The sequence below is a fragment of the Thermobia domestica genome, chromosome 17 (genome assembly GCF_964235325.1).
Source record: "Thermobia domestica chromosome 17, izTheDome1.hap1.1, whole genome shotgun sequence".
NCBI classification, from domain to species: Eukaryota; Metazoa; Arthropoda; class Insecta; order Zygentoma; family Lepismatidae; genus Thermobia; species Thermobia domestica.
In genome coordinates, this window is record NC_137470.1 from 153,050,485 (window position 1) to 153,076,752 (window position 26,268).

The 26,268-nt window shown below is 34.6% G+C and overlaps 1 long non-coding RNA gene across 1 annotated transcript; it reads right to left on the reverse strand.

Moving 5' to 3' along the window:
* Window positions 1-5,007: 5,007 nt before the first annotated feature.
* Window positions 5,008-26,268, reverse strand: LOC145674427 (uncharacterized). Its single transcript, XR_014128927.1, has 2 exons — window positions 25,984-26,268; window positions 5,008-8,911 (listed from the first exon to the last, which is right to left on the reverse strand). It is a non-coding gene; the product is annotated as an uncharacterized LOC145674427 (long non-coding RNA).

Genomic DNA, 26,268 nt, shown 5'->3' on the forward strand with positions numbered 1-26,268 from the left:
TCCGCTGTTGTAGTCTCTCATAATGCCAGTAATCTTATCGTGTATTAATTTTACTTCATTGTCATCATAGTCTGTTGTTGGTATATACACTTTATATCACAATATCCGGTGGTTTTGCACTTAGGTTTTACAAACATCTAGTAGTCATGGCAGCTTCTGACTTTGGTTACGCTTCTTGCTAATTCGTTCCCCATTATTATCGCGGCACTACTATCTGCCTTAACGCCACCCGAATAGAGTACTACGTAATTTCCCAACACTTCCTCACTTTTTCCTGACCATTTCACTTCACTCAAGCCCACTATATTCACTTTACATTTACCCATTTCCACTGTTAAATTTTCCAGTATACCTGTACGTTGCAAGGTTTGTACATTTCAGATTCCTACGCTGAAATGGAAGTTATTATTTTCTCCTCCGATGATTCTTCCCAGAGTAGTCACCACCCGGATATCCGATAGGGGCTTCTATTGTATCTCCGAAATGTTTTATCTCAGGAGAAATCATCATTGTATTTACTAATCTTATTTTGTCCCTCCTGAGAAAAGTAATGTGGCGATATTCCCATCTATTTTCCATATCTCGATGCCGTTGACAAACTTATGGCACTTACGCCTTTTAGGACAGGTTCCCCTTCGAAGGACAAGAGATACCCTGACCTCCACCCTTTCATCCGTCCTCCGAGCAGATAGTTGGTACCTGGTAGCGGTTGACTCTTTATCCCGGGAGTTAGTCGGTCTCCACATTTGTTAGCCGCCTAAGACTTTGACCACTTTCTCCCATGAGGAATTGTAGGTTGGATTGTCCCTTCGTTTAGGATGAGACCAGATGGCATTTCTTAAATCCCTCCAATACTTTTAGAAACTTCTATATGTGTGTTTCTATGATTAATTATGAGAATTATATCTGTCGATATGTGTCTTATATTGCCTATATAACACTATATAACTACTGTAATGTCTATGTGTTGACTTTATCAAAAATCATATGCACTTTATTAACTTAATTAATATATTGATTAGGTAACTTAATTAATATATTGATTTAATATATTGATTAGGTAATTGATTGATAGACTAACTGTTCCTATAATCGATTTATTTACTTTCAATAATCAATAATCAATCATTTTTTCAGAAATTTTTAATTTCTTAATCCTTTCTTTTCAATTACCTTATCTAAAATTCTTATTTATGGATTTTAAATTAGTATTAAACAATTAAATCTGTCATGGTGTCTACACTTTATTATTGATAATGAACAGTTCTACAAAAAAAAACAAAAAAAAACATTGAAGTGTAATGAAATATACTACAGTACAGTATAGTATAGTGCATTGCAGTACATGCAGTACAAGTTGAACAGTTCCGTACAGTGATGACTACATTATCACAAAATCAAATTAACAAATTATTTTACCCATCCTAGAACTGTTACAATATTTCATCAAATCATTGATTATTGTCACTTATTATCAGCGTTTTTGAAGTTAAGATACTGTAACTCTATTAATGTTTTGCAATAGACAGAAATTCAAATCTTATACAATAATTATAATAAATTATGCGGCTATGCCTGTGCAAATAAAAAAAATTCTAAATTTTACATTTCCTTTCTTTTCTTTTCGTCTCGTTAAGTATTACGCAAAGAATAATTAATTAGCTTGATAATATCATAAAATCTTCTCGTGCGTTTTTTCGTTTCTTTCCTTTCTGAGCTCTTAGCTTTACTAATTGCTCCAAATTATTTTAGGTTCTTTTTATTATTCTGTTATAGCTACAGTCATTTGTTATTTTGTAAATGTAGTATCTGTTACAAGTAATATTGAGTTATCATCAGATATCATAATATTAAGAAGTTAAACCCATTTTTCTTGATCTCTTCCCAAATAATTAGACATAACCTGATTTTAAAGCATGAACCACCAAACGTTTTAGTGTATAGATGAATATACGAATACCTTATATTATTTTTCATTATCTTTGTTTTTGTTTACAATTTAATCGCTTTAATATAAACGATTATGGATGCAATGATTATCAAACAATTACTTCAAGAATTAAACATATTGACCACATCAGGATATTATTTGAATCATTTAATTCTATCCTAGTAGCAGAGACAATTTGCAAACCGTTTACTGTAAGCTTGAATTGCAAATTTTCCAAGATACTATAGTGGAATTAATCTGAAATTACATGAGATCGTCAGCTAGTCCATCGAATGTGTTCGTATAATTCGTGAGGTTCAGATGAAAATCTGACCAGTTACCTACTAAGATTATAATGTAATTGACATTAAGGATTGTCCTTGTTGTTAATACAGTGATTGTCAAATATTAAATTCTCAAATACTTGAAATGAAATATTGATTATTCCCTATTTGCAATTGTTTTGATTGTTATACATTATCACTCTTTTTATTGTCCTATATCCTGGAATAATTGATGAATATAAGATACCCATATTGCATTCGAATATCAACTGATAATGAAATAAACTTGTAAGGATTGATTAAAGTCTATAAGGATTAAGCATTCTGATTGAGGGGTTACAGCAATGCTTGCATATGACAGAACTAAGAAATGATTTCTATTCGCATTTTTTTTTTCAAATTATGATATTTTACTTGTGAAAGATGCACATCTGGAAAATCACAACGATCTGGAAAATCACAACGATGTTTCTTAGCTTTCACTAAAATACCTAATGACCTAACTTCGAACATTCGAGACGCACTTGATGAATAAATTATTGCCAATTCTAGCAAAAGATCGACATTGTTTGGATAGAAATGCAATCGAATAAGAAAGTCCTAAATTGTCACGGTAAAGTATTTTCCAAGAATATCGTGATTTTCTAAGAATTCTTACACTTGAAAATTACTCAATATGAGAAAAGTAAACTCGTTGTATATATATTTGTAAACATTTCCATTACATGTTGTTGTGCTCTGTACATTAGGAAATTTGCCAACAAATGTTGTTGAATTTCCTGAAACTTACAGAAAACATATTCTAATTGAATCTTATACTTTGAAAGCTCATGTTTAATCGTAAGTACGACATTTTGCTACTATCTCGAAATCACATATTGGGCTATTATAGTATTAGAATCTGACAAAATGAGGGTAATGACATAAAATAGGTTGAGAAATCTTTGTACAATGTAAACAATATCATGTTTTAGAATTTCCCAAATCATAACAAAATCTCGCACAACCGAACTCTACTAAATATTTTGCTTTATAGTTTTCATACATAATTGCACCTTCTTTTATTTTGTTTTTATCTCTGCTGCATCACACCTTACGATTCGTTGGTGTTACTAAGTGATATTGTTGCCCAACACATTTGAAATTTATCATCTCACCATGAGTGTAGTTTTGGAAAGGATACGACAAATACATCTTTAATTTCGAGATCAAACAAAAACATTAGAATTTTTGTCTCGTTTTTGGAACAAGAAATTTCACAAGTATCGCAGGCAACGCAATTTAATCCAAACATTATAGGCCTTATGCAGAGTCGTTTTGATGCGTGATTAGTGTCATACTAAGAAGTTCGACTAACATATGTTTATTGTAATAGTCAGACGGTCAGACGTTTAGTATGACGCTAATCATACGTCACAACGACTCTGCATAAGGCCCTATATATCAAACACTGTTTTGGTGTTAAATTATCAATAATATAAAAATTGTAAATGGATACAAAGGTTATAAACACAAATAAAGAGTATTTGTAATCGTTTAAGGATACTCATATCATTATACAACAATCTCTGATTATAAATATGATTTAAATGTAAATATTACAATTTAATGCATAATAATCGCGCTCAATTTCCTAAATAATTTAGCATTCTCTAACATAGAGGATTCAGTGCGTTCTGAATATTTAATATCTTCTACTAAAAATAGAATAGATAAGAAATACGGAAGGTCCTTTTGCTTTATATTTTGTTTAATTGTACCAGGGAAGCAAGAAAGTTCGTGCGCTTTTTAACCACTCCCGCGTCCATTTGGCTGCTGCGGCGACATCTATCGCTGTAGCATGAAAGTTTTGACTGTTTGGGAAAGCTTATTCACTGACGCATCAGCCATGGTGAATAAAACAACGCATTTGTAAGTGTGGTGTGTAAAAATCGCTCGTGATCATGTCAGTGTCAAATGAAGTTCTTAGAGCTTGTTTGCTTTTCGAGTTTAAATTGGGGACAAATGGTGCAGAAGCAGCTAGAAAAATATGTGTTGCGCTCGGAGAGGGTGTTGTAATAAGTAAACGTACAGCACAAAAATTGTTCCGGACCTTTTCAACTGGTGACGAGACCTTGCAAGATAAGCCTCGCTCTGGGAGGCCTAAATCAGTGGATATGGACCACCTGAAGGCCGCTATTGAAGATGATTCCAGTCAAACATGTGAGGAACTTGCTCACCGATTCGAGGTAAGCAGGTAAACCATTCGGGTAAGTCTGCATCAGTTGAGGAAGACCTGGAAACTGGGTCAGTGTGTCCCTCACCAGCTGACCGCTACGAGCCAAATTCTAAGACTGAATATCTGTTCATCTTTGTTGACGAGACACAAAATCTGTTCAATTTTTTGGACCGTATATTGACTTGTGACGAGAAGTGGGTCATGTATGACAATAAGAAACGGTCATACCATTGGCTATCACCGAGTGATCCGAAGCCTTTGACTGCAAAACCGAACATCCATCAACGCAAGGTTTTGCTCTGTGTTTGGTGGACTACAAACGGTATCGTGCACTACGAATTCTTGGAACGTGGTAAGACAATTGCCAAAGATGTGTACTCATCACAACTGAGAACGGTAGCAGCCAAACTGACCCAGACACTGCCAGCACTAGTGAACAGAAGAGGTGTGCTCTATTACCAGGACAACGCGCGCCCTCACACTGCAAAACAGACGCTGGAGGTAATCTCAGAACTTGGTTGAGAGCTTCTACCTCATCCTCCCTACTCTCCAGATATCGCCCCTTCGGATTACCATTTATTCTTGGCCATGGACAACTTTATGCGTGGCAGGCAGTTCAAGACTGAACAAGACGTCAAAAATGCAGTTGCTAAGTATTACGAGTCTCGGGAACAAATATTCTACAAAACTGGCATTTACAAGCGCTGGGAGAAGGTTGTAGAAGCAAACAGAGGCTATTTTGCCGAATAAATAAACCGTTAAAACCCTGTAATTGACAGTTTTCTTTCATAGTATAAAAGCGCAGGAACTTTCTTGCTTCCCTGGTATATTATTAGCTCTGTTGTATTATTTATACGTGTAAGAGGTCAGAAATCTACTCAGTATCTTAGGAACTTCCGAGCCGTAAACTTTCGATTTCTAGAATATGGACATAAATCCCATTATCCTGACTTTCTATCTCCATTACAAATATTTCCAGTTTTCAACGAACTTTAAAAAAGTTCGTTACTGAATTCTCTATGTCTCTCTGTGCGTGTGTGTCTGTCTGTTATGTCCGTTTTTTTTTTTTTCAATTTTGAGCCCTCCATTCGACAGAACATTAAAAACTAACTGAAACAAGTGGTGATAGAATTTTTCGCGTCATTCTTACCGTTCCAGAGATATTGGCCCAAAAAAGTTTTATTTAGGGAGATTTAAGGAACCATATCTCGGGAACGGTAAGTCAAAGAGAGATGACATTGGTGTTGATCAATGCCTAAGAGGATGGTGAATATTTTGGTACAAACAGTAGCCGATAGCTACTGGCCACCGTTCCCCAGATATTGGCCAAAGAAGTTTGGATTTCGGGAAATGTAAGCAGCCATATCTTGGAAACGGTAAGTCATAGAGAAATTATATTGGTGTTGACCAATACTAATATTGATTGGATACGAATACCAATTATTGATTCAACACTTACTATTCTACTTAAAATTTCATATAAATTAAAAAAAAAATAATTCTTTATAACTTTGTTCTGGCAATGCTTTTCGAGCATTCTCAACTGGTTTTACTTGCTTCTTTATATGTTCGCACTTTCGTGTGTAATAACTAAGTGATGTTGGCTTATTACAATATCAAGAACCAAGCGTTTCAGTTCGAGAAAACACTGTTATTTGCGCTATTACTAGAGATAAAACTAACAAATAGAAGTTACAAACTTTTTTTTCATAAACATTTTTAACAGATCGTTATATAAGGGAGAAATTCAAGACTGCTTACAAAATTCAAATGCGTAAGTTTAGAAAACAAAGTTTACGAAACGGAACGAGACTAAAAAGCCTTTCCGAGAACCAAAATGAGACGATACTACAACAAAATTTACGGGTCAAGGCGGTGTAACCTTATTTGTCGTCTCATCTGTCTCTTGAGCAAGACTAACAACTTAGATTAACTGTGTTAAATTCTTGAATCATAACATGACACTATTATACCTTTCAACATTACTTGACCTTCACACTGTCATATCTATGTAACATATTTTTAAAACTAATACGAGTAATTATATATATTTTCTTTTTTTTAAAAAAATATTATTAAACATACGAGCCTGTTGGATGCCAAGGACCTAAGTCTAAAAAAATTTAGAAAATGAGCAAATGCTGTCATTCACTTCTACGTATGGATACCGTTCTTAAAAGGTTTCTTGTGAATCTTAACTTATTAGACTATAAAGTACATAATTATGATTCTGTTTGCGAATAAAAAGAAACAAATTTAAAATGATGTTGAATTTTAAATTTCTCTGCAGGAAAATTTCAATTTTGGACTTATCCAAGAGGCCCATATATAGAAACAATTTATTTTAGTTACATTATTCTATTATATGGAAACAAGATGAAGTTCTCTTATACATTTTATTTTCACGATCAATAGCACTGAAACTTGTAAGAGTTGGAACTACATTGACTTAGTGCTTGCTTGGTTTATGGGCAATTTGTTAATGATACCTTAAAAGATTTAGAAACACTGACAGAATCAGCTGACCATGCAATTGAGTATACAATCTCTACTGTATAGCATTTGCTACTATATGGTCAACTGTCGAAAGTAAATTTCATTGTAACAAACAAAGACAGTTGAAACAACACACTTGTAACTACAAACTTACGACTACAGTATAACAAAGACTAGACTTAACTACATAGTTAAACTAACTGACGCAAAACATAAACATTCACGATCAATAGTGAAAACCGTGCTTCATTTGATTTTTACCTGTCCAAGACTGATCCTTCATGATGTTTAAATAGCATTTATTGTACTTTTATGATGTCAATGAGTTGATTCCGTACGTTTATTGTACATAACTTACGAATCGAAAGTTTCTATAATACATTTTACTGGCTTATAGATTAGATCCATGTCTATCATCGCGCCAAGTTTGAATTTGATCGGATGTTTTTTGGGGTTTTCTATTTGAATATGTGAAGCAAGATTTGAACTCGGGAACGAAAATACTTCACAAAATAATGTTTGTTTTGTACGACTATAAATCAGTTTAGCAAGGGGAAAGCAGAATTTGGTAAATGAACTTCGGAGCCATCTTTCGCGAGGTAGTAGTACACGTTTAAAGTGATAATATTTCAAACTGGAGCTACAACCAGGGGTGTCATTTCAGATGACAATAGCATGGGAAACTATCATAGTTGTAGCGACGAGCGTCATTTAGGGGAGCAAGAGGGGCTATTGCCAGCCTCCGAAGAGTTTGAGGACTACATATACAGTGCTTTAATCCATTGTGTACTAATATACTAGTACAAAACGTTAAAGTGTTATGTCGTGGTCTCTTGCCCCTCTCAAGCAAACTCTGAAATGATGCCCCTGGTTATAGCATACATCCAGTATTACCAAAGGGGATTTTCCCCTCACCCCCTTGTAATTTGCACACTTTCCATAAATATAAATACGAAGCGTCAAGAACATATTTACACAATGACTGTGGTAACCATAATTTAACTCGAGATATCAATGTATTTACGGATACGTTACATTTTCTTGCCAGTTGACATGGAACATTGCAAGGTTTCAGAATTGATTTAACATTTCTATTGTTTTATGCATTATAAACATGCGATAAATTATTTCACTTGTAGTTGCAAATGGTTGCTTTATTGCTTAAAGCGGAATACACACAAAAATGACGAGCGGGAATAGAACCCGAAACAATTTTCATGTGAGGTGTAGATACTTCTCAATCTGCCACGCCGTCACTTGATGACGCGTCGTATCATATATACGGCGACTCGGAAACTTTAACACGCTTTTTATCCGCTGTTTTTGGCTATTGCGCTCTACCAGTTTATAATATTAACACTTTGAATGTGCTCTACTACCTCGCGAAAGATGACCCCAAAGTTCATTTACCGAAGTCGGCTTTCCTCTTGTAAGATATATTACCATGCCAAGTTTGATCTCTAAAAGAACGAGTTCTGTATACAACATTTAGTGTTTGAAAATACTATGCGAAATTTTACCGTCCGTAACTACGGAAATTGAAAGTCTGCACAAGTTAATATTATATTCCCTTCTATAGCAGTTTAGAGTACACCGCAACATTCATCCCAATCAGATGATATACATATGATCATATATGAACTCATATGATATACAGTGTACTTTTTTTTCAGGTAAAATCAAATGACACTTCACAAAGTTCATAGATAGGTATGCGCAACTTTAGATGGGCTATATTTATCGAAACCTAAATGATGCGACTATAATTCTAGTTGTAATGGCTATTTCTTCCTTTAAATGATGTTGGAGTTCTGTGCCGACTAGATTAACTTCCTGTATATCGTTTTATGTTTTCTTCCTGTACATGTATGTGTTGGCGTAAGGTGATTGTACAAACGACCGGGGACTATCTATGATGTTCCTGCAGATGTGTTAATAAGACTTTCCTGTAGATCTTTAGCATGGCCAGTTTCCAGTTGCTACCTAAAAAAGACGGAAACGTTAATGTATTGTACATGCTTTACATAGCTTTGATGCTAGAAAAGAAGGTAAACATCATATCAAAGAAAACATTGTAAATGTACAATATATAAGTTGTCCAGTTTCAAACCAGTTCTTGTCCATTTACAGAAAATCTCGGAAACCTGAGAAAAACTGTAGAATCGATTTGAATTGTAGAAGTAGAAATATTTTAGGGTACTCACATGGTTCAAATGAACACACTCAAGTATTCCCAGTTCTACAAAACATCAAATTCTACAGTTTTTCTCGGTTTTCCGAGATTTTTTGTAAATGGACAAAAGCCGGTTTGGAACTGTTCGACTCAAATTGAAATGAAAATGATAAATAAGCTTGAACTCAACATTGATACCATAGCTGCACTTTAAATTAGATGTATTCAAAGGAAATGTTCACCTTTCTTGAAATTCCAAAATGGTAAAAATGGTAATTTGTTCTTTAGGAATAATTTTGAAATAAGTTTTTTTTTTTATTAAACCATTATTTTGCCTTGTGAATAAGTAGTTTAAGTCGATATACATTGAAACACTCAATAGAAAAAAAGAATACAGTGTCAACTTTCGACACTATAACAGTCTCTTTATTAGAAAGAAGAGGCATTTTTGTGACTGACGAAGATGTTGACTTGTATCGAAACGTCACATTGATTACTTTGGTCAATCATATTAGGTTAATTAACTTTTAGTAAGATTTGAACTTTTCTCAGAAATAAAATATGTGGTACAATTTCCGGGATTACATTGTATTGTCACATAATGTGATTTACTGGCGAGCTTTCGTTTCGAAGGTAAATTACTGTAAAGCAAATGAGATTGAGGAACGATCTAACTTTTTCTCAACAGAAAATTAAAATATTAGTTCAAATAAAGACATACGAGGAGCGTCCAATAAGTTATCTACCTAGACAGGAAGGTAGGGGCGGAGCACAATGACACCTGACATACACGCCAAGGCCACTGTGGGGAACCCCGGTGCGCAATGTGAGGTTAGTCGGAGGAATGTAGTGGTCGTGAGCAGAGTGTATGTGTCACGCCACGTTGTGAATGTTTGTGTGACGCCGCTTACAAAGGATTTGCAGAAGTTGGAGAAAATGTTGAATCACCTTTCCTACAGTCCGTACACGGCCTCTAGTGACTATTTCCTCTTCCGAGATTTCAAGAAACACCTGCGGGGACAATATTTTTCGTCGGCCAACGACGTCCAACAGGCTGTTTCCCAGTGGTTTGCAAGATATGACAAAGACTATTTTCTTTCTCTAGGATGCCTTCGCTGCCAATAAAGTGGTGATGGTACATAGACCTCCATGGGTACTACATTGAAAAACAGTAAAGACCAGGTGAGCTTAATTGCATTCTTTCCTGTCTAGGTATATAACTTATTGGACGCTCCTCGTAAATAAGCTAAACACAAATAGAACAGAAGTTAATTCAGCTACAACCATAAAAACACTTATTGGCATGATTCTTTTTCTGTTATAATTTCAACCTACTCAAAGACAAAATATACTTCCAGAAGGGATGTGAGAATTATGACACACAACAAGAAAAGTGTCAAAATATATTTTTCTTTGACCCTATGGATTCTGCAACTGTAATCGACCAGTCATGACACATTATCATGATATTGATTTAACACAAAACACTGGCTTGGTGTTTGCTACTGCTTGGTGCATTTTATTTGAATCTAAAATACAATTGAATCCCTGATTTGAGAAACGTCATAAGTCAGTCATATGCCAAAAATGAGTTTACATGCAGCTTTGATTCTTGTAGGGTAGCTACATCCTTGGGTTGTGATATGTCAGAAGTCACGCTAGCAGTTCGTGCAATATTGAGCTGCAACAACTGCCCGTGCGTTGTGAAACGTCAGAAATCATTGACTTATGACGTTTCCCAAATCAGCAATTCAATTAGATTCTGTGACGAGAGAAAGCACAGTATGGGACGAAATTGTAAGGTACGCACATAAAAGGAAAACAACACTAGTGAACTTTTAATGTAACAAAAAAAAAAAAAAAAAAACTTTCTTAGCTTACGACCAACTTCGTGACGTGAAAATTATAACTGTAGATTTTACAGTGTATTTCTAAAGTGCCGGACCAAAATATGATAAACGAATATGTAACTATTGTGCGTAACTAGGCAGGCAAAATATGACTCAGTATAATTTCTTCTTGAAGCTTATCCGTCTTCGTCTAATACGAACTGAAAAGAAAATTGAGTTTGTATCATACTAGGATTTGTCATCATGATTGTACAGAGAAAACAAAATGTATATGGTGTACGTAAAAACGTAGGTTACATGCGTAAATCCTGTGCTTTTTGGACTTGAGGTACAACCCTAGGTAACATCTTGCGCCAAACGTATAACTGAAGACGTATGTTTTATACGTACTTTCAGTAGAAAATGTTCCATCTATACGTACTTCCCGTATGAAGAAAGAACTGTATAAAGGCGGTAAAGATCTCGCATACAGATGGACGTATATAACATATATCTGACATATGGAGCATACGTATACGTGGACATGCTGAATCGGGTTTCAGTTTCAATATATCAGTGATCCACGTAAAAAAAATGCTACGACGGAAATGAGTTTTGCAATCCTCTGATGTTAGTCTGACGGTAACATTAACTAGGCTATATACTAGGTCGCTGTCCAGAGTCGTAAGTATTAAACGGCGTAACAAGCATCTTGTCATTTGAAGGCGGCGCTCCAAGTTCCCTTTAAATGCTGCTAGCTAATGAGAGGCCAGCGGTATTGCCACGTTTATTTTGTAAACATCCACGTCTATCCCCTGTCACTTGATCGCGCTGTAGTTTGTTTGTTTAGCCATAGCCACACCCCTTTACCACTTGGCAACGTCGCGCCAGAGCTTGCATTTTATTCGTTCAGCTGAAATGCTAAGATGTTTGTCACAGGCTTTTCATGGTATCAACTTGTGTGAACAACAATACATACTCTTCGCGGTACGAGCTCATGTGGTTCGGATCCCACGTTAAACTGTAAGTCTCGCTGTTGAAATGAGCGCTAAACATAAGTCTAAGCAACAAAACATTACACACTATTGAAGTAGTACAATGTAACCAAAGCTAAGGTTCAAATATTTACGTATAATTTAATTCAAAAGTTCTTGGAAAATACAATCTAAAGATAAAACGTATATTGCGAAATGTCTTGTCAGAAAGTCTATATTTAGTACTTTTCTCTGAGACCTTATCTTTTAGTTTTCACTTCATATAAATTTTCCTCAGACTTAACACATCGACTAAAGTCGTATGAAAACAATTTGGTATATCTAATGGGATAAAAATGTCTCGTGGGATGTACAAAAAACTAAGGTTAGTGAAAAATTTAATCAAATTTACTTCTCAATTCAAAATGTTTTAAGAGAGTCTACTTTAAAAACAATTTACTTTTGATTATTCAAGTCAAATTTAGTATATGGCGTTATATTTTGGGGAAATACACAGAAAGCCAAAGTAATTTTTACAATACAGAAACGAATAATAAGAATGATGGCAACTGCTATACCAAAAGATCACTGCAAACCAATATTTTGAAAAAATCGTATACTCCCAGTGCCCTGATTGTATATTCTGAATATACTGATATTTGTAGACACCTAGAGGGTGGTCTTATGCGAGTAGAACAACAACATGATCATGATACAAGAAAAAAACAAGACTTTCCTATTGTAGAACACAGGACTGTATTATATGAAGAAGGGTATAAATACGCAGATATCATGCTTTACAGTAAACTTACCAAAAATATAAAGACTGAGAACTCTGTTGCTAATTTTAAAAAAAGAACTCCAGAAACATTTATTACTACAGTAGTCGGTAGAGGAATACATGAATTGCTATTGAATAAAAATTTTACATGATGTACAGTAAACAAGTGTCATTACTCGTTTTTAACATTAGATACATGCGCAAAGATTTCTAAATGCACTGCAAGTAATAATTACTTAGTCTAACTTTATTTTAGTAATGATATCATTCAAAATGTAAAGTAGGCACTATAATAACATGTAATGCATAATTATTAACCTAGGGTGTGTAATTTTCATTATTACTGTTGGAGCTCCTTCGTGGCTAAGCGATTAGTGTACGCGCCTTTGGCGTGGGAATCCTGGGTTCTATTCCCGCCGGGAGCTCATGTGGTTTGGATTCCACGTTAAGCAGTAGGTCGACGTCTCATATAGCCTCGCTGCTGAACGGGATGTTAAACTCAAAATCAACTCAACTCTTTATTACTGTTCTTATTATTTTTGTCTTTTTATATAAATGACATGTCCACTTCATGCCCATTGTAATACAGTGCTAAATGTATGAAAAAGGGACGAAACTAAATACAATACAATACAATATCTCGCTTTCCACAAATTACGTGCATAACTGCCCTCGCGAAAGAAACATAATGCACACTAAAAGAAATGTACTGAGCTGAAATTTGGTGTAAATATAGACAATTTAATGTGTAATAAATTTATTTATAATAACTAGAAGTCATTCCTTAAGAAAATGTTCAAACATTCATTTATTTTTTGCAGTGTAGGACTGCTTTACTTTTTCGATATCTGATTTTATTTTAATCGCTAGAAATTTCTACATTTTGAGGTATTAAGAGATTTTCAGACAACAAATCAAGTTACCTCGTTGTCCATCTAGGATACCAGATATTCTCAACAGAAAAAATAGCTATAATAATAATAATAATAATAATAATAATAATAATAATAATAATAATAATAATAATAATAAAAGACACGATAAACTACATGTTAGTTGAAGTGAACATAGAGATTAAAAGAGTTAAAGTGGAGTTTGTACGGAAACACAACTGTCTAGGTGATTAGGGTTATTAATTAGATTCCTGGGCTTTCAGCGTCATGTTAGCCCTTTGGCGTCTATAGTCATGCTAGCCCGTCTTGTATGTCCCTCGACGATCACACTATCTGGGAATTGGAGAGGAAGAAATGACCGGAGATCGTTAGATTAGGTACCATTCCGGCATTTTCCTGGTATGAATGAGAAAAACTTCAGATAACTGTGTACCGCTCAGTATGCTTGCGATAATGTTCACGTTCCCATTGTAATATGAAGTGAAAACCGACACAAAGGGATGCGTGCCCTCTGACGACTATCCAGCCGTCGCTATCAAACCGTCTACTCAGACAAGTTCTGAAAGGTTTCCAAAATCTTCGAAACATAACTGCTAGTTTCTCGGATACTGAACTGATATTTCAAAAGTTACAAACAGGTTCGAAATTTTAAAAAAACATATTAATTTTTGTAACTCCTTTACTTTTCTAGAACGAGCTTATAAAATATAATAACACAATTAACTTCAAATCACATGTCTCTCGATTTTAACAACCATGCAGACAAATTAAGAAATTCTAACATAATCTTCAATAATTACAGTAATAGTAGTTTTAATTGTCTTTTTATGAACAAAATGTTACATTGGATATCAGCTTCCTCTTAAGGATCTGTAATGTTCATCCAACAACTTTTGTAAAATAAAAATAATTACATAATAGTAATTATTTTAAATATAAAGCAAAAAATAACTAGTCTCTGAGCTAATCATGCATAGTATTATGTAGAATGAAATTTCCAGTGAACGGTACTCTTTATGCATGTTTTCCATGTACAGGGTGTTACTAAAATTTGTCACAATATTTTTGGAATATATTTCTCATATCAAAATTAAAAAAAAAAAAAAAAAGAACTTCATCTGGCCTGTGGTCGGAAGTGCATATTTTTGTTGTTATAGGGTGCCGAAAATGTAAGAAAAGATGAACTTTCAAGGTCGGTAGTTCCACCAGTATAGGACCGATCACTTCACTGAGGAACTAGTATGTGAACTATCCAAATATCCATCTTTCAGAATCTCGGGTACTCGCACAATTATTTTTAGAGAGGCTGTTTGGGAGTACTTGATCAATCTCCACCTACCTCTCTAAAAACTGGTGTGCAAGTAGTGATGCATTCTTAAACATGGATATTGGGATAGTTCACATACCAGCTTTTCAGTGATGTCTTGATCCGACTACGATAGCTCCCACTTTGGTGGAGCTATGAACTTTCGAAGTTCACTTGTTTCACGTTTCACGTAAAAAGAATGAACATATTTATCCTGAATCTGTTAGAAGACTTGAAAAAAACTGGGATGGATATAGAAACGGAGAGTATTTATTCCATGGAAGTATTTTACCGATAATTTTCAGAATAGTGGTATTCATACCAGTTTTCTTTTTATGTACCGAACCTTATGTCGCACAAGCTAATCAGAAGATTATCACCAAAATATTACCAATGTTTAAAGGGATTCCCTACAGTACCGTAACGTGGGGAGGGGAAAGCGGGACTACGGCCCCGGGCGTCGAAGTAAGGGGGCGCGAAATTCGGGAGGAAAAAGGAAAAGAAAAGGAGAAAAGGAAACAGAGAGGAAAAATTACTTGGAATATTTTAGATCAACAGCAGTATTTTTCAATTTAATATTTAATTTGACCTGGGTCAGATTTGCAATTTTTGCGTCCCTAAGCACTTGTTAAAAGCTCCCCACCCGGCTACTTACACCTGAATCATTGGGGTGGGGAGAAATTACTTCATTGTTATTCTGCATTGCAATGGACTTACTTGTCCCACACAAAGGTATTAACTAGTATAACTAGTGTTATAATGCTATTTCAAGGAACGCAATGAGGATATTTTACGTAAAATAAGAGCCTACCATAAAATTTAAATTTGTTGGGTAAGTTGGACAAAAACTGAAAAAAAAAATCGGAATGGATTTAAAAGACATGGAGGGTATTCTATGTAGAGCATGAAAGTGTGAAGAAGATAGTAGCACTATAATTGACTCGTCTTTTCAAAGAATATTAAAAGTGTTTTCAAATAATCGGGACCAAATTATGTTTCTTTGTTATTATATTCTAATGTTATTCTCTAGTTGTTTTCGTCTACATGTCGAATGGGTCGTCTATGCTCCAAAATGTCATTGTTGTAAACTTACATTTGTGTATAACTAAGGATTTTGCCTCTAATGTTTTGAACCAAGATGTCCTAGTGATTTTTTTTAGTCAAACGTAAAGGATGTTAACTCAAAAAATACATTTGTGTTAAAATTGAATTTGAAGTTTAAGTATATTGGCGATTTCTTGAGAAACATCGGAATACACAAATTAATAACTTTGGTACAAATATGAGGTTGACTGAGCAACCTACGCACAGGTGTATATACTTTTTTCTCTTTTCAGTAATACTTTCCTGGAAGTGACTGGGAAATTAAGTTTTGCGACTTAACATTCTTTGCACAAGCATCTGAGATACAGTATATAGTTCTTTAAAACAGTGATTCTCAACTGGTGGAATGTGACATACTGGTGTGTCACGTATTCTCATAGAGTGTGCCGCAAAATTATAGAATGTGTATTAGATCGAGTCATAAATAACTTCCGATGCAACTAGGTAGAATATATTGTTCGTAGGTACTCACATTGAGTCATGGGGACAAACGAATTTTTACTTCAAATAAATAGATAAGGGTTAGTTAATCTTGCGACAGCTCTTTTGTGTGGTAAACGTTACATTAAACTACTGCTTCTAACTCCTAAGATTGAGAGTAAAAAGTGCATATTTGCCTTGTCATGCTTTGGGAATTTGGGAAAGTGCTAAGGTGTCAGCTGAAAAAATGTGCAGTGTATATGGTGAAGGATTAACAATCGATCAGGCAGTTAGAAATAGGTTTACCAAATTTTTTCTGAAGGAATGACCTTAAAAGGCGAACTGAGGGAGTGACGTCATTCCGACCTTGACAACAGCCTTTAAGGGCAATACTGGATGAAAATCCACGTAAATCAACAAGAGATATACCAGAAAGGTTGAATAAATCCGAGTAAACTGTTTGCCGCCACCTGGATCAATTAGGGAAAGTCAGGAAGTAATTTCAGTGAAAGGAATATGAAAGATCGCATGTCAATCACCACAAGTCTGTTCTTACGGAGAAAAATCAAGCCTTTTTAGACAGGATGATAACAGGCGAAAAAGAAATGGGTTGTCTATGACAATATCGTTTGCAAAGACAGTGACTTGATAAGAATCAAGCACCAGTGTTAGATCCGACAGCAGACATCCATGGAAAAAATACTTATTTTGCGTATGGTAAGATTTATCACGAGTTATCGAAGTCAAATTCAACGATTACTGCGGATAAATAGGCTTAGAAACTGCAAAGAATGAAACAAAAACTCCAAGAAAAGTGTCCTACACTCACCAATTGCAAAAATGTGATTCTTTTACATCACAATGCCCGACCACATACAGCATTTGCTCTTCTCTTCTCACTCAACTCAAGAAAAATCTTCATCTTGGGTGGTCTTTCTCGCCATACTCATCTTATTCCCCGAACCTTGCCCTGACAGACTACCACCATTTTTGTCCCTTGCAAAGCTTTTTTGAATGCAAGAACCTTCAATTCTGAAGAACAAGTCAGTCAGATATTCGAAAATTCTTCTAGTCCAAACCAACCACATTTGGCAAGGAAGGAATAGATAAGCTGCCAGGAAGATGGGAGAAAGTCATACATAGTAGTGGTGAATACATAAAATAATAAACCACCGCTTGGCGTAACTGTCCGATTCGTGTGTCTGAGCCATAGTAGCGACTGGTGGAATTACGTCCAGCCTAGCGAAGAACGCGTCGTCCTATCGTCCTACCGCTAACTAGACCTAGTGGCCGTCACGTCCTTTTATTCATGTGACTCCACAGTTTGACTCACGACGCTGGGTGGAGGCCGAAAATTGGGGAAGCAGTGGCCGGGAATCAAACCTGGGACCAGGGGAAAAGAAACGTCTGATGAAAACGGAAGATGTTTATAACTCAACCTAAGAAAAAAATCATGAAACATTTAATAATTTGTTAAAATCAATTTTGAGAAAGGCTGTACGAGTAAGAGCCTTCAACAACAGCAACAATGCTCAGTGCTATTGAAGTCACAACCTTATAGAAACTTAGGGCCTTATAATATTATAATTTATATTGGGATATAATAAAAACTAACCAAGTGCATCGCGATGTCCTAGGTGTTCAGTAAAGCGTGTTGTTAGACACAGAAGGTTGAGAATCACTGCTTTGCAACACACAGTCAGTCACTAAGCTGATACATAGGAAAGAGTCGCTAAACTCAAAATCAAGAAATTAAAAAAAAAAAAAAAGTAAAAATCATACTTAGCTTTCAAGTCTCGTACCATTTATCGTCGATGTGTGCATAAAGGGATGAAAATACAAGCAAAATAAAATTTCATGTACTTTTCTGCTCTTTGCTCTGATCTACATTGACGGGCTGCTTTAGTTCTCACACTTAAATGTCTCTATTTAGTGCTTGCAGTGCAGTTATGTTATAATCAATCAGATGAGAAACTTTAATTTTCAATGTACAAGGTGACGGATAGATTCATAATGTATACTTCAAAGGCTGAGTTTTGATTAACAGAAGCACAAATGTTCTAATAAACAGTGCTTAAAATTAGCTTCTATCGAAACTAAATATGTCGAGCGTGAAAAAAAATCAGTAATTGAATGTTCAGTTTTAAGAACGATTGAATATAGACAAAGCTATTTGAGAAATTACAAAGAAAATAGTACAACTAATACCTAAATATTCAAGTTTAGGAACTGTGCTGCATCCAGAAAATAAACTTAAGAAAATATGGATCAATATCACAAAGATTTCCATTAGTAACTTTATCTGTATAAATGTACTCTGTAGATACGATATGGCTCGTAAGAGTTGAAATTCAGACAACGTGTACTAGCTCTTGCATAATTTGAGAAGCGTCTTGAGATGTGTGTTGTGTGGGGATGAGGTGCACTTTTGTTCTAAGAATAGCCTCACATTATAGTTAAAAGCCATCATTCAAGTACAAACAACTTGAAAACATTTATACAGATTTAGTAGCAAAATACTGAACCTCTAGCAAAATGTTTAACATGGTAAGCGGGAACAAAATATTTTTTCTCAACATTCAAGAAGCAAATAAATTCCCTACTTCAACAATAACATTTTAAAGTTTGTAGTGGATAATACTTGATGTGGTATAGAATTTTGCTACGTGCGCCTCAAACTGAGTTTGTATTTTCAAACTTAAAATACATGTTCTACTTATCCTAGGGCACACTGATTATACGTCTTAAACATTGTTTAAATGTACATGATGACTAACAGCCTCATTTATTTTTACACCTAAATACAAGCATAAAGGTTAATTTGTGACAACAAGCTAAAAATAGAACACGATTTGAAACACCTTTAAATTCGTTTTCATATCTACGAGGCTTGGCAGAGACGTAATTTGACTGGTAACGCTGCGCACGAAAGAAAAACATTCTTACCTCTCCTCTCACATGGCATTTATATTAATTCTTACCGTTAACTCTGCACACGTTTCAAGTTGGTATAGTAGCTAAACTGGTTTTCTGAGCCTCGTAAGTGGAGTTGTGTTTGTGGAAAATGTACACGAATTTTCATTTCGAAATGTACTATCAAATTTTGTATAATATGTATTGTACTTGACGAATACACTATATAGGAAACCTCCTATTTAGAACACAAGCCTTTAAATGACAAAAGACCTTTACTGAGGGCCGAGAAGAAATGAAAAACGAATCTCTCGCGGGAAGACCTTTAACCTCAAGAACGGACGATAATGTGACATCATACAGGACTCTTGTTCAGTCATATCGTTGATTGTCGTTGAAAAGGTGAATTAAATTTACTTTCAGTTAGATTTTAAAGCGGTGTTTGTGTATGACTGCGTCCGTTGTCTCTCACGGAACTGACTGATGCATTTCACGTGGAATGGTGTAATATACCATTTGCTACCAGCCACGACATCTGTGGCTTCATGTAAGGTATATCAGAGCTGTTCTCAGGACTAAAGGTGGTCAACGCCATAATTATCTGGGAGTTCTTTTAGGTGTTTTCACTAAATTGATAGGAATCTGTATATGTTATGGTATTCCTGAATGAAGTATTCCCTATCTCATTTGGGGTACCTGTGTGTAGGATGCTTGTTTATATTTGGGTGTAGAGTACTTCTTTACATTTGTATCTACATAAATCGAATGCTTTAAAACTTAAAATTCAATGATATAAAATTGCTAAAACATAACCTCCATCATACATTTGTAATATCCAACAATAATTGAATACATAAAAGGCTAGTTGGCCAGTTTTTTCTGACCGATGGAAATTACGTTATTTTCATTTGAGCAGCAAACCTAACATAACCTAGTACAATAACATATAAAAGTAACCTATCATATTGAACGTAAAGTAAGTTACCAGTTAAGTTACCAGTATATCTAGTTAACCTAATAAGTTATCAAAAGTAATCTAACCTAATTTTGAGCAAACAATTCTATTTGAAAGTCAGGACAACTTATGGAAATATTACTCAAGCTTTGATACTATATTAATTTAACAAAAGGAAATATTACACTACACAATCATATACTTCTTCCGTCAGATAGGGAGTCTGGGGACTACTTTATACAATCCTTTTACATTAATTGCTTTAATTTTAAAATGTCCAAATATGTTTTAGATTGTTATATTCTTGATGCATACGCAAAATACTACGTACAGCTTAATAAGATGACAGAAAACCGATATGGCATGGAAACGGTTGATCATGCAAAAAAGAAAAAAGGAAGACATTTATTCCGATAACTCCCGCCAGCTTTTCAACATGACAAATTAAAAATGTACAAAAAAAAAAAAAAATGTTAGGTTGTCACGAAAAGCACCGATACAACCAGTTCGCTGCAATGGAGCCTCGAAGGGGATAGACGTTAGTCACTCTCACTCTACAAATATTTGCCATTTCCTCAAGTTAGGACAAGAAATTGAATGTCGTTTAGATTAGGTTAAAACAAGTACTTTAAAACGTTTCATCCTTTATAAAAACATTTTTGTTACAAACAATCGTGCATAAACCTACATTTATGTTAATATTATTAAATACGTATGTTTTATGCGTTGTTTACATAGTACAATATGGTGTTAATAGAGCTAACTTTGAAGCGCTTATTCCACGTTAATATTTGAGCTAGAGATTGGTTGCTACGTACATAAGTTCCTTAATCATGATTCGTGTTCTTTGAATTGACACATTTTACCTGTAATGGTCCCAGAAAGTAGCCATCTATATTCCCTATCTACTCTACTTCTTCAACAATATTTCTAAGCCAAAAGTTTCTGAAACATCGCTTGTTTGATCTAATTGTACTGTTAATTGCTTAATTTCTAATTGTAATGCCATTCTATCGAAGAATCGAACTTGGAATTTAACATAGGGATATAATTACGTTATTCCGAACGGAAACATAAACTCTTTCTCCCGCATCGATTTAAGAAACACTACGCAATACTCATTTTAAGCAGAAGTAAGCGAACGGCACATTCGTTGACACATCAAGAAATAAACTGCGAGCCATTTATGATTTAAAAACAAGTCCTTAATCTTCTAATATTACCACTATCCAAACAATACAGTCGTCAGTTAAAATAAACGTTCACTTACACACCTTCGTTTGTTTGTTAATAGATTTAAAAGAAAGATCATTCTTTGAATTAATCTTTCTGAACGAACCACGATATAATTTTTTTAAACTGCAGATAACGGTATTGGAATTAAGAAGTTTTGGAAAAAACAGTTTTAAAATATGTAACGTCAGCCTTTCCTTGATAACTTTTGTAGTGGTATTGCATTGGACCTTGCGCAGTCGTCTTATGAGCGATAAGAACAATAAATTACTTCTTCCTCCTAAACAAAGCAAAAAAAAAAAAAAAATGCTCTATATTCTCACACCAAGCTTTGTTGATTGAAACTGCTGCTAAAATCAGGTTGTAAACATTCAATTAAGTACATACGTTTAATAGGAACTTGAAACAGTATACAACTTCTGAAGAACTGAAAGGATTATTCAAATTGCTCTGGCTCAAATTTGTCAATTTTCCATACAACAAGATAAACCACAAATAATTTACATTCATGGAATTTAGAGACAAAAAGATGCGTAGTTCAAAAAGCCAGGAAAAAATATGGATTAAATTATTTTGAATTCTGATGCAATAATCATTAATACTAAGAAAGTACATTCCTATTGTTCCCATAGTGAATTAACTGATATTACATGAAATTTGACACCCCCTCTGTTAAGTACAGTAATTTTACTCCTAATACAATTAATCAGTGTGCAGTATTTACAGCAGCAATTCAATTAACCACTCCATTGCAAAATACCAATATAAAGTCATTGTCTAGTATTTTCATTACAGCATTTTAAGAATGTGGGGGGCATGCTGCAAGGTCGAGCCAAAGCACATTTTACACAAACGCAATTACATACTATGCTTATTATTGTAATAAAGAATGTGAGTAACACTTTAAGGAAATCTCTAGGAAAAGTTATTTTACTTTTGTTTTGATGGTAGCATTTTACTTTAGGTAATTCACTAGTCACATCATCTTATTAATAGTTAATATTCGCATTACAGAAAATAAGCTAAACATATATTGTTAACGGTTGGATTATGTTTAATTTTCTTGCAATAATAATAAATTGAAGCGCTTGGAGGATAAAGGTGTTATGCTACATTTTCTGAAACGTTGCCAACTGGCGATTCATGCATGTGTTATATGTTAATCATGCTACATAACATATTATGTAGTGAGTTCTCGTCTGAGTGCAGATATTTAGAAACGATGAAGGCAATATGTTAACGGGCAACATTGTAAAAGTCAATTTTCCCGTCATATTCAATTTGTTATATAATATCTTTATCCTCCAAGCGCTTCATAATAAATAGTACAGGGAATAATAGTAAACTTTAATGCTGGTAATGAAGGTTGTTTGAAAAGAACCTACATTCAAGAAGAGACTTAGCCTTCTGTATTTTAAAGAACTAATTTATATGGACTTGTAAATGAAACATTGATTTCTGAAATATAAACAAAATTGTTAGAGTTATTTCTGTGAAATTTACTTTTTCTTTTATTCCCATCTTTAAACTACCGGTACCCTTAATTTTCGAAGTAGCAAGAAAATTAGAAAATACCTTACAAAAAATTTATGAAAAATTGTATTTCAAGCATTTTAAATTTGGTCCCTGTGCGTTCGATGATATAGTCTGGATGTGTATATAAATTAAGATGAACTTTTGGACAAACATCCAACATCATTTTTTCTGTATGTAGGGGTCATGAAACGTAAATTTCTTTGAAATCTCGAACTATAGTTTTTGTACGCGCACGAGCGCCATACCTTTTTCTATCGTCACTCGGAAGTAAAAATGACCCTTTTGCCGCAGAGTAGGTCCAGCATTTTAAGCCTTATACTAGCTTTAGGTAGAGTAGGATAGGTTAGGTTAGGTTAGAGTAAATGAAGAGCAGTCATGAGATGAATTATGGGTTGTCTAACGTTTTAAGAACCAAGAAGATTAGTCTCGTTTTCAAGGTTAGGTTAGAGTAGTTTAGTTTTGGTTAGTTTAGGCTAAGTAGGGTTACTTCAGTTTTGTTTCAGTTAGGTTTAGTATTCATGGACCTACTCTGCAGCACTTAACCCGTAAAAAATATGGATTAACTGCCGCAAATGGCAGCCACGAAATACAAAATTTACGGAGAAATGGAGAGAATTAGCATGAGAGTAACAAAAGAGGTAACAACGGTGATCAGTATAGAGCAATTAATTAGGGATAAAACCAAAGTTAAATTCGGTACTATACGAGTTCGCAGATTGATGCGATATTAAATAAATAAGCAACAGAGCATAATATAGTATTGTAACAAAACCCACTGTTTTATTAACTAATCTAGGACGTATAAGCTGCTGTAATGGAGGAAAATACAGAAATGAAGAGCGAAAACTAATAATAGGTGAGTGTATCTGAACGGAATTTACTGAAATGGGTCAAAATTTTCGGTGCTATCCCATTTTATGTATACGTGTTGAGCGGTTCTAAATTTGTAAAATTCACGGAAGAAATATATTACTTGATCAAAGTACATCGGGATCTTACATGTATACTAGGGTAAAATACGAAATGGAAAGTGTGCTCTTTAATGCATAGTACTTCACAAGAATGACATGATCAATTGAAGTGCTTTTTCAAGTCAGTATACAAAGTGATAATACAAGTTTCGCAAAGTTATGCAACATACAAGATATTTTATGCCACATGAGGTGTTTTTCCACTATCCTCGTTTATGCGTATACTCACCGTCGCTGACGCTGCGCCCGACGGAAGCACCTCTCTCTTCTAGTCAGGCCCCCCACTGCGCTCCTGCCCTGACTCGGTTAGATAGCATTTACGGTTATTAGTGGCACCCAGCACAAATCGGTTCATATATTATGCACTATAGTTGTTAAGCCATATGTCCACACTGTATTTATACTCAGCCTTCCTTAAGTCAATCTGCAACTAGTAACTGACATCCTCATTTAGTGTATGTTATGCTAAAAAAAGGGGGGGAAATTTTAACGAATATAGTAGGTTGGGATAGCACGCAGGAAAGAAATATTTTTATACGAGTTTTGTAATGTTTAATGTTCCATTGACATGTGTTTTGATAGGGAGCAGAAATCCCTTCTAAAACTTCATTACGTAATACTGTAAGGATTCACTGTTTTCGTAATATCTAGATAGCGCATAGTTTGCAACATTTAACAGTTGGAGGGTACCAATTTTGCGCTGTAATAGTGTATAGTTGCATAAGGATGTAGGAAAGAGAAAGGAAACATAACAATAAGAAATATTGGGATATGTTTAGTACAAGGGGTCCAGAAGCACGTAAAAACACAAAATTTACTGGAGAAATGAGTGATGCAAGTACTTAGACGTAACATAACGTAACCAAATCTAACCTAACCTAACATAAACTAACGTAAGGTAACCTGAACTAACCTAAACTAACGTCATATTAGTAGAAATAAGCGAAATTCTATCATTTTTTGGAAAATTATGAGGGACCCCTACACTAATATAACACAAACTAAACTAACCTAAACTAGCCTAACCTAACTTAAACTAACCAACCCTACCCTAAACTAACCGAATGTGAACAGAAATTACCAAACTTGTAACATTTTTTAGAGAAAAAAGCTGGACCCCTTCTGCTAAACTTAGGCCAAAATATTTGTGGCTAACAGTGAAAAGTGAACGCCGGAAATGAAGCAGAAATAATTGTAGGTAAGGAGTAATACAACGTTGAAAACAGGTTCATGTGTATCTCATTAGGGGCCTCCATTATTATTAAATGAATGATTAAGAAGTCGAGTAATTGGATGAATTGCCTGAAGTAAAATCTTGCCCCGTAAATTGAAACATTAGAAGTAAACTGAGACATATAACTTTCGTTACATATTAGAACCAATTTTAGCTCAGGTTCCACAGAAGGGAGTCAAATAGTACGTTAGAAATGTCTTACATAAGGATAGTGGCAGTAAAATATTAGATTGAATATCTCTCAAATGTGAGGTTAGCATATTCGTGTTACGTTATATTTTGGTAGTACACAAAGCCGAGTTAACTCTGTATTCCTCGTTACCAAGCAATAACGAATTGGTACATTTTATTCTTCTTATACGTACCTTTTTGGTGTATTGATTTGTTTTAAGTGAATTTTACTTATTTGGCTCTCACCTGCGAAATAGAATCTCAAACTTTATTTCAAATGCCTGCCATTGAATATAAAGTTTCTAATATTTCTATTATAGCTCTGATCGTGCACGTCAAACAAATTTGTAACTGACTGCTAAATTCTTCCCCATTAGAAAGTTGTTATATAGAGAATCATAGAAACCAGTACTGAATAATGAATGTCCAGGAATATTCTCTAACACACATTTTTATTATTTTTTTCAAGAACTACATAATAAATTGTAATTGCGTGGAGTTCTATATTTACTTTTTTCATATACGGAAACAGATATTACTAATTTTAATTACGAAAACTTACCTATATTAAGCATTGATGAAGAACAAGAATTTGATCACCAGAAGTCATCCTGAGGGAGATCGGTGTGTCTTTCGGTTTAACCATTACTCCTTTGTGAAGACAAACTAGTTTGTCAGCATCCAATAGATTCTCTTCGGAGTGCTCTAGGAGCAACTGGTACATACTTGTGGTCGGTTTTACTTTGTACATACCTTTTATGAGGCCTGGACCTCTCACATATATTGTGATGTACTCCATTCTTTCTCACAATTTTCTGATGCTAAAGGAGCACGTCCACTGAGCAAT